The sequence below is a fragment of the Vidua macroura genome, chromosome 3 (genome assembly GCF_024509145.1).
Source record: "Vidua macroura isolate BioBank_ID:100142 chromosome 3, ASM2450914v1, whole genome shotgun sequence".
Taxonomy (NCBI): Eukaryota; Metazoa; Chordata; class Aves; order Passeriformes; family Viduidae; genus Vidua; species Vidua macroura.
In genome coordinates this window covers 101069853-101087600 of record NC_071573.1, presented here as the reverse complement: position 1 = coordinate 101087600, position 17748 = coordinate 101069853, and the positions used below count along the sequence as shown (strand labels likewise).

Below are 17748 nucleotides of genomic sequence, written 5' to 3'. Positions count from 1 at the left end.
TAATAAAAAATTTGTGAAAATCCTAGGAACAAGCTGAGGCACAGAATTAAATCCTGCACATCACAAGAGAATAAATTCTCTTTAATTATTTGTATCAAGCCTGGGTAATTAATCAGTAAATACTGCATTCTTTCTCTTATCTAAGCACTTCATTCTCCTGATTTAGGCTGAGAACTTGTATAAAACTCTAACTCTAAGTCAGTTGTGTTAAATCAGGAACATTGTCATTTATTTCTGTTTTTTAGCTGCTGTCATTCTTTGTATCTCCTGCAAGGAGATGCATATCTACATGATATTATCTGAGAAATTAGCTTAAGTTTTATGATTTCTACAACTGGAGAGCTAATACCTTTAATAGGTATGATTGAGTTTGCAAAATTATGAAAATGGTACTTTATGTCTGTTTCAGGTTCAAATTTCTATGAGTGGTAGAAATGTCCCAGGTAATTCAGTAAATCCTTCCCTTAAAGTACTCACAGTGTCAAAATGAGTATAGTCTCTCCAGAAGTGTTATAGCACTAAAATCCCTGAACGTAGCAGTGAATGTTATTTTAGAACTATAATTAAGCAACATTTCATCTCCATCAGTCTAAAAATAATTACTTGGAAAACTAAATTTAGATTTGCTTTGACAAAGGGTATATTAACCAATGGAGGAACTGTAATCTGTGGTTTGAAAGAAAGTTTTTTTTTTCTGATTTCTGCCACTGTGTTGAAAGCTGAGCAAAAATAAAAATTTTACTCTAATGAAAACTTCAGTATAAAAGAGTCTTGAAGTCTAAAATGCACAACAGTTTTTTGCAAGTGAAACACAACTGTCTTAAAGGGGTGTTTACTATATCTATGTAATCTGGTCACAAAGTATGACGTGTTTGAATGGCTCTCAGGAGGCAATGATCCATCAGAAGGAAACTGCCAGTAATTCAATGTTGAACTGAGAAAGTTGAAACAATTTTAGTTAGTCCAGTATTAAGATACTATAAATGAATGTATTACCAATGTATATATAAATGAATGCATTACCAAGCCTGCCTGCTCTAATGTAGCTCTTTAGGTGTACTGCCCTTACATAAATGGGTCAATTCTGTCTCCATGTTTTCCTCTTCACTGTTTGAAAAAAGCTTATCAGCACTTGTGCATACATGCAAGAATTGTTTAAAAACATTTTGTTTCTGAATTGTTTTGAGAAAATAAGTACATTCAGGAATTAACACATATTCCATTATGCAAATATGAGAATTCATCAGGTACTTTGCCTCATTCCTGCTACCCTCATTCCATATCTACTTCAAAATCTACATACCATGCACAGTATCTCAAAGCCAGCAGCTTCTGCCCACAAAAACAACATCAGCTTGTTTTATTACTCACATATCAGCCACATTGTGTTGGTGGTATCATGCACAAAGGGAATTCCCGTCCCAGTGAGTATAGAGTCTGAAAGTATCAGGCCTAGTGCTCAGTTCACACAGAACAATGTAATCCCTTTAAAGCCAGTGAACTCTGTATTACACAAGCAAAGGGTTTGCTCATTGCTTCAAACAGTGAAGTTTTGGGGTTTTTTTTAAAAAGCAAGAGTAGGAACAGGAAAGCAGTGGTTTGTATCAAGCACTGCCATAGTACAAGAAGATACAAAGGACTGGTCAGAAATCAAAGAAAATAATTTAGTAGAATAAAAACCAAAGTCATACCCATAGGTAGGTCAGAGGCATGTCAAGGTACATGTCTGCTTCTGATGTGAGCTCTTCAGAAACCGTTTTCCCCATTCCAACCCCCACACTGCAATTTGGGCACTAACAAAAAAGCCTCCCTGTGCAGTCATCCCAGTGATATCAGATGTCACTCCCCTGCAGCTCTAGATGACAGCCCAGTTCATTCACCCTGCATGTTTTTCATGTTGCTTGCGTGGGATCATGCTTATTGCTTATCTACCTTGTCCAGGTCAGATGTTATTTGTTCTGTGTAATTCTGCTTCCTGTGGCAGATTCAGCCTGATATATTTTTTCTCACTTTTTGTTTCATACTGCTAACTTCTCTCTGCAGATATTGAAACAGCTTAGTGCAAGCACCTCTTTTATTTGCAAAAAATCTAAGATTTTTTTATCATTAGTGGTTAGCTTGTTCCCCTCAATCTTCTTTCTTTAAGTAGGCTTTAAATGTAGCACATCCATGTTACAAAATTCTTCCTCCTCCTCTTCTTCATGTATTTCTGTACTAGCTTTTGAGAAATTTAAAACAAAAACCAAGGTACTGATACATTTTTAAAAATTCAAATTTTTGCCCAAATAACCCATAACCTGATCCTTCTTAAAATATAATCTTACTGCAAGTATGTATTATCCTCCATTCTTTCAAAGTTACATCACAAGTTCACATGGCATGTTTTGGTCACCCAGCATATGTTCTTGTAAATTTCAGAATCTCACCTGAATGCAGATCTGAATGTTCCCAAAGTTTGGAATGAAAAGATCACATCTGTAGTATCACTTCACATATGTTTAATTTTCACATTTTATGCTGTCCTTTGCTGATTGGAGTTCCTTCTGTTTATTTTACTGGCATTTTGAATTCCCAGATACCTGTCTGTCTGCAAAGCACAGCTACTGAATTGCATGTCCAAACCCAACTCCTGCCAACAGCAACCAACCCCATCCTAATTTCAGACAGCCTGTTTGGCTTATCTAGCTGTAATTATTTATGTGACATTGCTAATATCAAGCTCAGCATGAAGGTTAGATCCTCAATTTGTTGAAGCTGACATACCTTCCTATATCTGCCAGACCCAACTGAGAGGCTGCCAGGCTCTGACAACCAGCTCCCACACCAACAAGCTACAAGCAAGTCTCCACAGGCTCCTGGATCAGGAAGATTCCTCTGGAAAATATAGAGAATATCCTATACTGCACTGTGTAGGTTGTCTGGAGCCCCCAGGTGGGATTTACATGAGATAGCAGTGTAGCTATCTAACATCACACTCCACCCAGGCTAATACCTCTGTGAAGCCTATGCAGAGCTGGACCGTGGCTCCAATAGCTCAGCTAGGCAGATGTGATTGCTCAGCTCTGCTTGGTGCTGGGTAAAAATGCTGTGGACTTACATGTGATTTCATCAAATCAGCCTCTAAATACTCTGCCCCACCATCACTGTAAGAGTAGGTCACTCTGAGGAATAGAGTCTCGAATCACTTAGACTAGCATCAGGTTGTTCCCTGGATCTGCCTCTTTTGCCTCCTCCACCAATCATTCAGCAGTGGCAGTTCTATAACTGGTATGGGAAGTGCTGTTCTCCCCCTCTCATTCCTTCTCCTGAGTGGCTCTTCTGTCAATCCATGGCTGTGTCCCAAGACCACCACCTCAGAGATATGCTCTCTGCCTTCCAGGAGAGCAGCAGCAGAGATGTCTGGGCATGTTTTCCCTGGCTTGGGACATGTCTTGCATCTCACATTTGTCACAGGTTTGCTCACTCTGCTTATTGTCCAGGTCAAGTGCCAAATTTCCAAATTGTTATGTGTTTCCATCCTTATCCTGCTAGTACTGGCCACATATGAGGGCCACCAGCTTCACAGAGCTACCCAGCCTTTCACAGGAATAATAATATCACATTATAGTGGTGACATATAGTAACACAGTGTCCAAAGAGTGACACTTGGACACTCTGCACTGGGTATCAGGAAGTGGGCAAGAATTAACCACTCCTCATCCTGCTTTACCAAAGACCACTAGACTTCAAGCTGGGCCTGCTCTAAGGCACTGGAGTTAAAAAGCAAATGAACAATCAAATTCCTACATTTAGATTGCGTGTCCAGACATTTCGAATCCAACCAGGGTCTTTCATCAACGGAATCTGAAAGAAACAAAACATAATAAAAAATAACACAGTTAATTAACCATACACAGAAGTTAATATATACAGGCATCATTCATGGTCCTTGAAACCCAGATTCAATTAACACCTTTCCTAAGATTCCTTTGTAAGCCACATGGCCTTTGTGTTATCCTCACTTTTTATCTGGACTGAGAAATGTTCTCAATTCTCTCTTTCCACCACCTCAGTTTTCAGGGGTTTTGCAGAAGGATTTAGTCCTCTACTAGTAGGATCTGTTTCATCAGCTGGAGAGAACTTCTAAGTCAGCAAATACTGTGAGCTCTGAAGAACCATAACAGTGTCTGTTTATTCTTTTGCAGGATGGGGATGCCAAAGATCTTTTCATATGGCATTATGCCTAGATGTGTTCATGGTACAGGAAGACCTCTAGTACCCAGTAGGACAGGAAAAGCCATTCTGTAGAACAAGAACACACTTCAGCCCCTTTGAAGCAACCTGGTGCTCAGGGTCTGCATAGCAGAGGCATGAGTATATCCATGAGTAATTCCTCTGCAGATAGGCAGCACAGGAGCCTCAGCGGTGTGACTGTACTTCCAGAGACAGAGCCCACAGCTGAGGTGACAATTACTGTGACAACCTCTTTATGAACGATGAACGCACAAAAGTAGGAGTAAATGGTGATTTCATTTTCAAAGAAGCCACAGTTGTGAGACATATTAACATTAATTAATACCCACTAAGTAGGGTAAGCTTTCAGTGCTGCTGGAGATGAAGGGACACATATAAATAAAAGGAAAAGTTATTGAAGAGAAATTATTCCATAGTGAAATGTCATACTGTATGGACTAACACCCCAGGATCAATAAATACAGTGATGATGATGATGATGATGATGATGATGATGATGATGATGATGATATGAACAAATAATTTGAAAGATTTCCCTTTTTTGCCTAGAAAAGTTATGGCCAGATTTGCTGGTGGTGTGTTCTCAAAACACCCATATTCCCACATATTCAAATCTCAACATTTTTCAGACAAAAATGCTCACCAGGAAAAAAGAAAAAACATTCTGCTCTCTACCATTCTCAAGTTATATGACACCCAGAATACTCTGTAGAATTTTACTGAGCAAATAGAAAAGGTATAAAATTATCCTTTTTCTGAACTTTCTTCAATTTGAATAAAGACTATGAAACCATTACAAATAGGGAGCAATCAGAAATAGCAAAACAAGCACTACAGAAATAAATTCACCTAGTTCTGGTAAGTCCAGTTCTTAAGGGTTCCATTACTGTTAATTACACTGGTAATTACATTCACATGCTCTGGTACATGTGTAAATAGAATATCATTTCATGTGGGGGATGTGACAAGTAAGTTTGAGATGGCACAATCAGAGGAAGACAAAGAGGTCTGGCACATAGGCTGCCTTCTGTTCACGACAATATCTTGCACTTGGAACATTCCACTCAGGATTGCACCACAGTATTCAAACAAGTTTACCAAGTCTCTCAACAACCTTATGGACCAGAAGATATTATAAATTCCATTTATCAAATTAAGAAATTGAAATACACCCTGATTAAATTACTTACTTGGCATTACAAAGAACTTCTAGCATCTGAATTAGGAACAGACCTTTTTCCACATGGCCCATTGTTTTAACAAGTGGTCTATCTTTTCTGTTCTCAGAAGCAGAATAAAAATACCGGCAATGTTACACCAGTAATTAAATGAACAGAAATACTCTTCCAGGCTAAATTAATAATTGAAATACGGATGCATGTTGTATGCAAATGCTGATTTCAATATAACTGTATTTTCCTGTTGCATGAGCCTGTTTGTGTTTAAGAGGTATCATAGAGTGGTTTGTGTTGGAAAGAACCTGAAAGACCATCTGGTTCCAACCCCCCTGCCATGGGCAGGGACACCTTTAATGAGACTAAAGTGCTCAAAGCCCCATCCAGCCTGGCCTTGAGCACTTCTAGGGATGAAGCACCCGCAACTTCTCTGCCCAACCTGTTCCAGTGCCTCACCATCCCCACAGTAAAGAATTTCTTCCTAATAGCTAATCTAAGTCTACCTTCTTCCAGTTAAAAGATGTTCACCCTTGTCCTACAAGTCCTCATAAAAAGTCCCTCTCCAACTCTCTTGTTGCCCCTTCTGGTACTGGAAAGTGCCATAAGGTCTCCCCAGAACCTTCTCTTCTCCAAGCTGAACAACCCCAATTCTCTCAGCCTGTCTGCAGAGGACAGGTGCTTCAGCCCTCTGATCACCTTTGTGGCTTCCTCTGCACTTGCTCCAGCAGTTCCACATCTTTCCTGTGCTGAAGGCCTGAGAGCTGGGTGCAGCACTCCCACGTGAGGTCTCACCAGAGCAGAGCAGAGGGGCAGAATCATCTCCCTCACCCTGCTGCCCACACTGCTCTGGATGCAGCCCAGGACACAGTTGGCTCTCAGGGCTGCAAGCACACATTCTTTCTTTTTCTTTCTTTCAAAATTCCATGATCCAAAAAATAAATCTCAGAAACATCGTAATAGGAACTGCCGCAGGAAAACAGTACATTTCATTAGCAGAAAAGTCAACAGTGTGTTGCAACAGAGTTGGTAATTTTACAAAAGTGCTGCTGCCTGTGCATTCAGTTCCTCTGAAAAACAGTGATCAGAGACTGTCCTGTAAAACAGTCTTTGTGTACTGGTGAAACAACCACGCGACTCTCCAGGATCCCTGCCAACATTTTGAAAGTACAGTTAATGTTGCAGTTAAGTATTTGATGTTTTGAGTTGTCTAATCTCTTGTTCCCGCTCACATTTTTAAAACACCCCTAAGGAGCTTTCATTCAGACCTGCAATTAATGGAAAATTTTAGAATTTAATTAATTATGTCTTGTCCATATTTTTTGAGTGACTGTTGTAAAACAACTGTCTGCCTTTCCTATTTAGTAGGCTTGGAAATGCAAACTGACATGAGCAAAAATTATTTCAAAGCAGACACAATGCATGAAATCTTTCCTTTAGCTGTGCCAGCCTCAAAAGGCACCCTGCTGACCTTAGAGAACAAGCTAATGTGGGGAAAAGATGACCTTGCACTTAAGCTAGTGAAATCGGACACAAGTGCTATTCCTGTACAAGGCAATCATAGTCAAGGCACAGGCGGAGGCACTGGGACACTCTGGCCTGTGCCCTGATGCTGGAAAAACAGCACTTGGCATAGGTGCTGCCACAACCAGCTGGCAGCCCCCAGCTTGGGAATGAGCACAGAGCATTTCCAACAGACCTCTCAAGGAGGCCAACTGGTTTTTAGTGCTGATGGAGCTTAATAATAATAATAGCAGGAGGTGAATAGATCACACCAGGCAGCATCAAAGCCAGAGAATGGGCACTGTCACCGTTTAGTTTACTACCATCAGTGTAGCCAAGAGATCCAGATCTCCTCTGAAGCTGCCTGAGCTTTTTTGCTTCCAAGAGTGTGGGCATATCACAGGCATTATTGCACAGCTCTCCTGATGTCTAAGATAAATAATATGCTCCTAAACTGTCAGGAGAAATTCAATAATATTTCTAAGAAAACCTTAATTTGTGGTGCAAAGCAAAATTTGCCCTTTGACCCCTAAAGAAAGTCTTTATGACCCTATATTGCCCAGTCTGTTAGCATTAAGCTAAACTGTACTTTTCCCAACTTAATATGGAGTGTTTAAGAATGAAGATATTTCTTTTAGCTGACAGAAGGTGAAGTAAAACAGAAGACTCAGAGCTAACAGATATGGCCTGATATCTGCAGAAGAACAGATTAGTCTACATTTCATACTCTCAACTTAGACAGAAAAATATATCTTATATAAAAATATTGCAAGCAAAAAATAGTAGCAGTAACTGTAATCCATGCCCCCTTGGGAGAGATGTGGAAATGCAGTGAGCATGAAAAGAAACAGGAAATATTTAGGCATTAGGAAAACTTTATAATAGTAGGAGCAACCAAGCTCTGGTATGGCTTGCCGGAAGAGGCTGAGATCTTTCAGAGCAGGCTGAACATGCATTTGAAATGTTTTAATTATAGTTGAATTTGCCTCTAGGCATAGAGATGGACCAGATGATCTCTGAGTCTCTTGCAGCCTTGTATTCTATTAGTCTATGATAAAGTGACATGGCAGAATGAGAATCCATTTTCAGGAGTTCTTTCATAGCGAGGAAATCTCACAGTGGGAAAAAATACAGAAACTGGTGATGAAAACCCTGTTACATGAAATGCTTTGAATTTAAAGAAAGTTATAGGGAAGCACAGCACAGTAGGCAAGGGATGGGCAGGGTGACCTAAGCAGCTCTTCTGTCTCAAACTTCTGACTCAGTCTCACGACATCACCTGACTGGTGTTTAGCTCATCACACTGATGCAACAGGTGTTGTAAACAAAGTTATTCATTTGTGAATTACTCAAGTAATTTAAATCAGGTACCTACAGTAATCATGCCTCTAAATGTAGTTAAGTACACACTGTGCTTTATTTCTGCTAGTACCAGATAGAAACATCCTATTACTTCCCCTGAGGAGCATCTGATGCCCAGAGTGAATTATATTTTCCCTGCAGTGTGGGTGCCTAGAGCAAAGCAGCTGGTCTGTCCTTTCACAGAGAACCAGAATAGGTATCTTTTGTGAGGAGATGCTATCTCCACTACAGAGTAATTTTAAGCAACAAAGAGGAAGGAGGGCCACCTTCTTTCAAGGTAAGATGACAATCCAATTGCCACATGATCATTCTGCCTTTCTAAGTGACCTAAAATAAGAAAACCATTTCCTAGCTTCTCATATAAGTCAGATTTGACTGACAATTTTAATTTTCCTGGAGAGGTTGTAACTAGTCAAGACAAAGCTTGAGACATCGGTAAATAATGTGGAAAAAAAAATATAACTACCAAGAGTTCTATCAGAAACTTCAGTAGTGAGTTCTTAGTTAAATGGCTTGATGTTCTATCTGTATTTATCTTCTATAAGAAGGCTACCAAAATAAAACCACCAGTCTGTAGGAGGCAACATGGGAGCTGCTGCCCATGGAGATGTCCACAGAACAGTTTAAGTACTTTGCAATATGGAAGCCAGAGTCAAGTTTTATCATATGAAGCAGAGAAAGCACAACAAGAAACCAGTGCTGTTTAATCAACTCACTCAAACCAGGCCCAAAGTCAAAGGAGCCATTATGCTCAAGCACTCTGGTAGCTCTAGGGTCCCAAGGCATACATGGAGACAGAGGAACAGGTGTAGGGTGGGAAGATCACAGCAGTTTGGAGTCTTGCTTGCCCAGCCCTCACAGCCTCTATTTCTCTGGAGAAAGCATGGGTGCTAGGGCAGCTCTTGCAGCATTAGCAGTGTTCTCCCTGTCCTTTCCTTGCTGAAAACATGGATGCCTTTACTGTAATCATAGAATGGCTTGGGTTGGTAGGGACCTTAAAGACCATCTAGTTTTAATCCCCCATCACCATGGGGAGGGATGACACACACTACACCAGATTGCTCAAATTCCCATCCAACCTGGCCTTGTATGCTTCCAAGGACAGAGCATTGACAGCTTCTCTGGGAACCTGTGTCCCTGCCTCACTCTTCACAGTACAGATTTTTTTCCTAAAATATAATATAAATCTCTCCACTTTTAGTTTAAAACTGTTCCCCTTTATCTGATCACTGCCTGCTTATGTAAAAGTTGTTCTTCATCTTTTTTTATAGTCCCTTTCAAGTACTGGAAGGCAAATCTAAGGTTTCTTCAGAACCTCTTCGCCAGGCTGAACCTCTTTTCTCAGCCTGTCTTTGTAGGAGAGGTGTTCCAGCATTCTTATGTCCCTCTTCTAGACTTGCTCCAACAACAGGTCCATGTCTTTCCTGCACTGAGGACCTCAGATCTGGATGCAGCACTGCAGGCAGGGTCTCACCAGAGCTCCTTTTGATGGAGCCCAGGATACATTTGGCTTTCTGGGCTGAAGGTGCACATTGACAGTTCCTGTCCAGCTCTTCATCCACCAGAATCCCCAAATCTTTCTCTGCATGGCTGCTCTCAATGAGTTAATCTCCCAGTGGACTACATCAAGTTCCTAAATTATTTTGAAATCCAGATGTAAGTTGAATGCTTTGTAATAATACACCCTAAAAAAAAAAAAAAAAAAAAAAAAAAAAAAAAAAAAAAGTGAGAATATCTATGGCACTTCTGTCCTGGAGCTGCTGCAAAATGCAGCAGAGCTCAGGCATGGTGGTTTGCTCACGACACTTTGAAGATAAAATTAAGGACTGAAAGTAAGACACTATGAAGCTGCTCATTTAGCCAGAAACCTCACTGAGTACATCCCAGGGCTGGGTTAACACAGGGGACCCTGGTCTTTGAAATACACCCTGAAAGAACCTCATGCCACGTCTGGATTTTTCCTGCTGAGCTCCTCCCTTTTCTTAACCTCACCCTAGTCACTCAGCAGAGAATTATCAGCTGTTTATCTAACATCTTGCAAGGCATGCTGATAAAGGCCGTTTTGTCATCTCCCACAGACCCTTCAGCAGGGTGGAGCCTGTTTGGCTGCCACCACCATTGGCAGGGGTGGTGGCCCCACCACCACACCGGCACTTGCTTTTGTCGGATATTTTAATGGCTGCAGTTAACACTGCACCTGGGAATGTTTCTCTTAGGAACCACCCTAGGCTACCAAAAGGTGTTTCATGAGGTGATGTATCCACATCACCCCACCCTCCCTCATGGCATCAGCCTTTCCAGACCCAGACATCTCCCTAAGCAACTTCTCCATCAGCCCTGGACATGGCAGCTGCTACTCACAACTTTCCCCAGAGCACAGAAGAGGGCAATACATGCTCTTCACCAGAGAAGGATGAAAATGGCTGCTCCTCCTCACAGCCAGGGGCAGAAAGCTGGTGGGTGGTTGAGCTTCATGACTGCAGTATTGACACTGCCTGTGGCTTAGGCGTGGTGAGGCTTTGGGTCATCCAGACCCTCATTGTTAAGTGCAAGGCAAAGGAGTTCAGAGCTAGATCTGGCTGAATGTAGGATCTGCAACCATGAAGAATCCGTAAATGTTGAGTTTTCATGATATAGAGCAAACAAAACTAATCTGGCCCACTGATGTTCAGTTTGAGACACAAGATACGTGCTCAGTCATGTAAACAGAGGACTCTCTGAAGAGAAAAAAGGAGGGAACTATCAAGAAGTTCCTGATTTAGTTCAGAGGGATTCTGGTCAAACAGGTATGGCAGCAGAGCTGAACTGGCAGCAGGCTTGTTTAAAGATTTGAGAAACTGGGTTTGTGCCACACATTGGATCCCCAGGCTCCCCACTCACAGCAGTACACAGAGCAAAGCTGCTACCGCTGCTGTGCTGCGCCTGCTCTTCAAATAATACCGGGCACAGACTATGTTTTTGCTTGCTAGCAAACTTTGTCATGGGTCACATACAAATACCTTGTACAAATACCTTATAGAAGCTTGTGGGGAGCCTTCAGAAAGGGGCATTTCCCTGATCCCATTTGTTTTCTGTACAATTGTAAGCATGAATTTCAGGAATGATGATGGGGTTAGGAAGATGACAGCAAAAAACTGTGTGCTGCACCTGAAATCTGCACAAGCCTTTCATGTTATGATTGAACCCTTTGTCCATTTGCCTAGGGCAGCTGCCTCTTTAGAGGCATAAAGGTCATGGCAAGTGGGAGGCAATGGCCACATCTGGAGCTGACCTGTAAAACCTAGCTGGGCTTTTTATTATCTCTGTTTATTTACTTTGTTTTCTTGTAGACTTACTCAGAGGTCTTCCCTATGGGTATCATAGCTATTTTAGGCTGCCAGTGATGCTTCCCATCCCCCTGTTCATTGATTTGTGGAAAGCCTCCCATAAGAATGCAATTTATTCAAAGAATATTAAATTCTGCCACAGAGGGAAGTTCCATTAAGTCAGTACTGATATGTAAGTACTTGCATATTAGTCACTGTCCAGAGTCATCAAGGGCACCAACAGTGATGGGCAAAACAGGATTTAATGTATGGCTTCATGACTGGCTTGATAGAGTCATAACAAACCTCCATTAAAGTGTGAGTGAATTAAAATATACATGGGTTTTTTTTCCACTTTGTCCACCTAGGGAGAAAAAAAGAAAAAACAGGTAGGCTTGCTGTTCTTTGAAAAGCTTCAAGCATTCAAATATTGAAGCCTCACATGCACATTCCTAACAGCTGAAAAAATTGTATTGTATGTAGTTTTTATAGGGTTTTTTAAAGGGATTTGCTAGCCACAGCTTTTTAGGGAATAAGTTTATGTCATTTTGTGGAACATAGGTATTTTTGTAATATGAAGAGACCTTGTGTCCCAAGATCAGATTTCTGGACTGGAACAACAGAAGAGGAAAAACAATCCTACGTCTGAGGGGTAGGTCAGGAAGTTTGGAAACTTCCATTGCAGCTGGCACTATTGCAGGCTGGCTGTGCTCTGCTGCACAACCCAGCTAACCTCACTCTGCTTCTGTTTTTTTAATATAAAATAGAGAAACATTATCAACTCAGCCTACTGTTATGAAAGCAAATTTCTCAATTTTCAGTTTCTGACTTCATTGGGTAAGTACACAGAGCTCACATGTAGTAAAGACTGCCTGTATGCAAAAGTAAACACATGTTCATAAATAGACTTTGGAAGCAGCTTCCTACTGGCTCTTGTCCAGAAGAGCAGAAAATAAGGAGGAGGGGAGTGTGCCTCTTCATTGTAAGTGATTTGTTTTTCTCACTAATGCTACACATTGTTCAGGACTATTTCTAGGAAGAAGGCAGTCATAAAATCCAATCAATATATGCTGCAACATTGCTGACTAGAAGAAAAACAGTATGTGCAGAACAAGAGGAAGTCTTTGAATAAAATTCTTGGAAAGAAGCATCTCAGAACGCAGTGGGCCAGGAACATTTTTTCTGTGGTGCACATTTAGTACTTGTTCACACAGAAAGCTTTAAAAGTATTTAGAATTTTTTTTTTTTTTTAATGTTAATAATCCCTTGGGCTTGACTGGGCTTTAATTAATACTAAAATAACTGCATTGGCTTTGAAATTCTTTTGCCATGTCACAATGTCACACTTTTAGAAGTTCTCTGCCTCTCCTCCTACTTTCTTCAGTATTTTGCCTAAACAAGGCTCAGTGGCCTGGCAGCCATCAGTCTCTTTGTTAAATGTCATACAGTTTTTCTCCAGGCAGGACATTGCTATGGGTGAAGCTTTACAGATCCCTGGCTGCAGAGAATGAAGTTTGTAATCAGTGGATGCTCCACAAAGGGCTGGCTCACTCAAAAGTAGAGCAACCCCAAGTGTTTATTTAACAATCCTGAAGATGCCACTGCAGCTAGGCTGGTGGTGAAGCAGTGCTGGATTGATAGAGCACAACCAGCTGCCTTCAGGAATGCTTTGGGACTGTCTTTTTTGCCTTTATTTTTTAAGGACAATATGGAGAGACAGGTTACAAGTCCTCCACCTCCAAACCTTCCCCAGCATCTAGCAACACAGTCAAGGCCATCAGAGATCCAGCAGTGTCAGTGGAGGATCACAAGTGCTGTTTCTGTTACCTACACTGGAATGATTTTCCCAGAAGTTAGATCAAGGGAACATTCAAGGCTCCATTTTGTGAATGATCTTTTATTGACTACTTTGGACTTCAAAGGTACTCCTGACTTCAATGGGTTAACTGATTGTTAACTGTTCTGTGAGAAATTAACACCTCCTGATACTCCAGACTGGTGGGATTCATTTTTAAACTAACTTCACAGATTAAGTAGTCAGCAAAAAGAAAGATGGTGGCAAGAAATAATCTGTTCACTGTAGCAGGCTCCTGCATATTTCCTTGTTTTCACCTCATTATTCAATGCCCATAATGTAATTATTCCTATGTGAAGGGATTCCTGCAGAGGGCAAGCACATAGGTCCACCTGTTCTTATTTCACTTGAGGTGCCAACACAAGATTTTACTTTTTCAGAGTCTTTTTCACCCAGGCCACAGCCTTCCTTATGTGGCATCAGTTGAATAGAAAGATATCCTTTGTCTGGGCTGGATTGTTAGTGCTTGTGTTAGTGAGATAGCACTCATGGATTGGAGTCTCCATTGGAGACTGGATTTGGAGTCTCCATGGTATTGAATCCAAAGTTATTTAATGTAAGAATCCTATTATATTCAGCCCAGATGTACCTGTCTGACTTTAATGTGAGAAAATAGTTCCCCTTCACTTCATGGCCACCTTTTTTAAGTGGGATCAGATCCTGGGGCTGCCCTTTTTACCTTAAATAGTCATAAGAAAGATGGTTATGTCTGGATTCCCTTTCTAATTAATCCATAGAGAATGTTGCACTGTTAGAACACGATCCATTTAAGCTTCCTTAGCATGGCATGACATAGACCGTTTAAATACAAACTTTTTTCTCTAAATGTACCTCTGACCTGTCTTGGAAAGATCATTTTCATAACTGCCTGCTATTCTTTTCCCATTAAATTTTCCATCCCTTTTTCCCACAGGATAGATCTGCTATTGTATCTCACCTAGAGCATACTACTTCCATCAAAGTCAACTTCTCTTTAGCAAAGCTCTCATAGTCAATGAAAAAGTGAAAACAAGTGCAAATACACCCTGAAAAGCAGTTTAGCAGTCAAAAGAGCTTCCTTTGTTGCAGCATTAAATTATCAGAGAGTTTATAAAGAAAGTATCAAATTATCCTAGGGTTTATAAAGAAAAAGAAGATGCACTAAGACTCACATTCTATGCTGATGTTTGTTGGCCTTCAGCAGTGCTTTGAAGCTTTAATTAAGGCTCACTTTGTCACACACTGTACAGGGACAAAATGAAAAGGTTGCAATAGGATGCCTCATTTGTGAAATCCTTATTAATTTAAGTGAAGTTTTCCCAAATCTTGGCATTCAAAAGTCTGGGCAGTCATTCACTCTCTTCACCAACTTTATTAATATAATAAGAAACAAGTCATCATTAATGTAGGCAGCCTAGTATAAGCTGAAGGGTTTGTTGGACATGTATGGCAGGGTCAGGAATATGCTGCACAGCTAGCACAAGGCCAGCAAGTAGTCAGGGGGTATGTCTGCTCCAGCCTGGCTTCAGGAATGCTTGTCTGAGGATTTACAAAGCAGAAAATAAATTACTGGTGTTGCCAAGCAATTAAGACCACTGTTCAATAGCTCTGAACTGAGAGAAGCCAGTTAAAGTGAGGAACTGCCTCTCCCATGTGTAAATGCTGTGGAGATTCCTAGTGAGTAGCATCTTCCCAAACCTTAGAGGAAACCTAAGTGAGCTCACACTTCCCTCTGTAGGGAGTGAAGAGATAGAGACGATTCCAAGGACTGAATTACTCCGACAGGATTGTTGCCTTTGGACTGTAGAAATAAATCATTCAGTGTATTAATACAAAACCTATGTTTCCACTGAAATGAGGTAACAAACCTGTAGAATCCTATTTTTTTCCTTTTTTTTCTACAGTGTAGATGGAGATCAAATGAAACCATTTCTCCACAGGAAAATGGGAGGTGGAAGCCCCAGGGAACCTGTGGGAATCCCTGGAGTGGCTGAGATTGAGGTTTCTTCCCCAGATGCCATGTGAGGAAGGGCTAGATGCTGATGTTTCTGGTGTTTGGCAGCTCTTCTCAGTGTAGGGAAAAGGCTCCTTCCAGCTCCTGCCAAAAGCTAAGGAAAAGCATTGCTGGGCTGGAAGTAGCCCAGCTCTTGCCTACAGCTTACATGAGTGCTGTGTGGAAGGGAAACCTTTTCCCCATCAGCCAGTGTCCCCATGCCCCGGATATGTCCACCCTCCCCCTCCAACTCTGCTTCACCCTCGCCATTAACCCCCATCTGTTCCCAGCCTTTCTGCTAAACCTGGAAGCATCCCCACAGGCTGTCCTGCTTATTTGTCCTTTCCTGCTTACAGGTTACAAGTAAAGTGCCCAGCCCAAGCAAAAGCCAAGTATCTGGATCCTGCAGTAAGCACTGGGTTAATTCTCAGTCCAGAACATTGTCGTAGTTCTTCATCCATTGCAGAAACTTCCTTCTCCTACCCAGCTGCAGAGAGCTGCCAAGAAAACTGAGGAAACTTGACCATTGCCTCTCCTGCTGCAAAAACCTGCCACCCCTCAGGCACAGGCTGCCTGCAGGAAATTAGACACCTGCTTTGGTCTTCTTCTTGCAGTCATGAAGTGTTGGTATAGTATGTCTGCCAAACCACTATTAATAAACCACCTTTTTGACTGTCACAGAGTATGCCAAGATAAAATGCCATTCCTTCTACCATCCATCTTCTTTTTGTTTCACAGGTCCTGGCAGAGCTCTCTTTTCTGTACTATTTCCTGATCTGTTGAGATTTGTGCAGCACTGACCAAGAGAGGAAGAAGATAAAACTAATGAATTAGTCAAATAAGTAGGAGTTAAAGGAAACTACTTGTTCTCAGTTTTACCATTATGGCCTGATCTACAACCTGCTATCCTAGGGGGGAAAAAAGAAAGTGTATTAATTTTGAAGAATACATGAACCTTCTGCATGGGTTATATACACAGGTGTTGCTGTGGTCTGTGCCCATCTTCATGGGCTTGTCCTTTACAAGTCTAATACAGCTGCTGGAGAGAAGCAGGAGAGGAAATTGATGAAAAATAGGGCTAACATCTTCTTTCATTTAAATTCCTTTCACTTAGTGTTATTTTTCACATAGAATAGGAAAAAAAAAAAGTATTATTGTGTTTGTACTCTGTTTATTAACTGCATTACCCTGCTCACGCACAGCACAGCCTGGTGAATGTTGCAATATATTGCAAAAGGTGTTATTAACATAATCCCCTTCCAACAGCTGGAGCAGCTGAGAAAATTGCACAGGGTTATTGAAACTCATCCAGCAGCGTGAGGGAAAATAGCTTTGTCATCCTGTCTCAGGCCAGCACTGCTCTGACCAGGGCAAGAGCCACAGCTCATTTCTCAGTCTTAGCTGAGAGTCAAGTCTTCCTTGACGTATAGTCAAGTTTTGGCCTCTGTTGCACAGACGTTAGATTTCCAGAAGAAGGGATTTTGGAGCACCCAAACTTTTTTTATCAAAGGTCATGTCTGTAACTGCTTTAAGTTAGCTCACTTGCAATGACTGCTGCATTTCCACTGACCTTACAAAAGCACCAGGACTCATCTCATGCAGTGAATCCACTAAGGAATTAAAAATTAAGGACATTTAAATACCCATTGGGAAAACTCTCCTTCAGGTTTAATCTGTTTTTTGTTTGTTGGTTGGTTTTAATAAGGCTAAAACAGATTAAGGAAACTGTTGTTTTACAAAAGAGTTTTCAAATAAAGTATTTATTGTGAATTATTTAATTATTAAAGAGTATTTTTCCATTGAATTTCCAAAGTGTCCCTCTGAAGGAATGCTGCCCCTCAGATGTTTTTGACTCATAAAAGCCTCTAAGCAAAACTGGCAGAGGAAGGGGGGGGGGCTCAGAAATTTATAATGAAAATCCTTGAACTCCAGGGATTTCTCAGAGATGTTTACTGAGATGGAAATCCCACAAAGCCTTGGTTTATACCTCTCCCTGATCCTTCTCTGCCTTAAAATATCCAAGTAATAATGAGTCCATGGGATCCTAAAATACTTAGAAAAAGATAGGGTAATCCATCATAATTTCCAGATTTTAAAGGAAAATTAATGATTTTATTAGCAAAGCTATGCTGAATTCCTAATTGCTTGTGTAAGTAAAAATTACTCTTGAGTTGCCTGATACATTGTTTGCTTTGCAAAGGTCGCCTCCGTCCTGTAGCAGATTGCAATATGGATGGTGTTAGTCAAAGCTGTACCACGTGCAGAGGGTAAGCAGAGAGAATACCCCAGCACAATGCAGGAAAAAACACTCCTGAGATGAAAAAAATTGAAAGTGAATAAGTTAAA

The 17748-nt window shown here is 41.0% G+C and overlaps 1 long non-coding RNA gene across 2 annotated transcripts; it reads left to right on the top strand.

Annotated features, from left to right (window-relative positions):
• Window positions 1-8376: 8376 nt before the first annotated feature.
• On the top strand, window positions 8377-17175 carry LOC128804976 (uncharacterized). Of its 2 annotated transcripts, none has more exons than XR_008436230.1 (2): window positions 8377-8547; window positions 15759-17175. It is a non-coding gene; the product is annotated as an uncharacterized LOC128804976 (long non-coding RNA). The 2 variants fall into 2 exon arrangements; XR_008436231.1 differs by lacking the exon at window positions 8377-8547 and adding an exon at window positions 12149-12227.
• The last annotated feature ends 573 nt before the right edge of the window (window positions 17176-17748 follow it).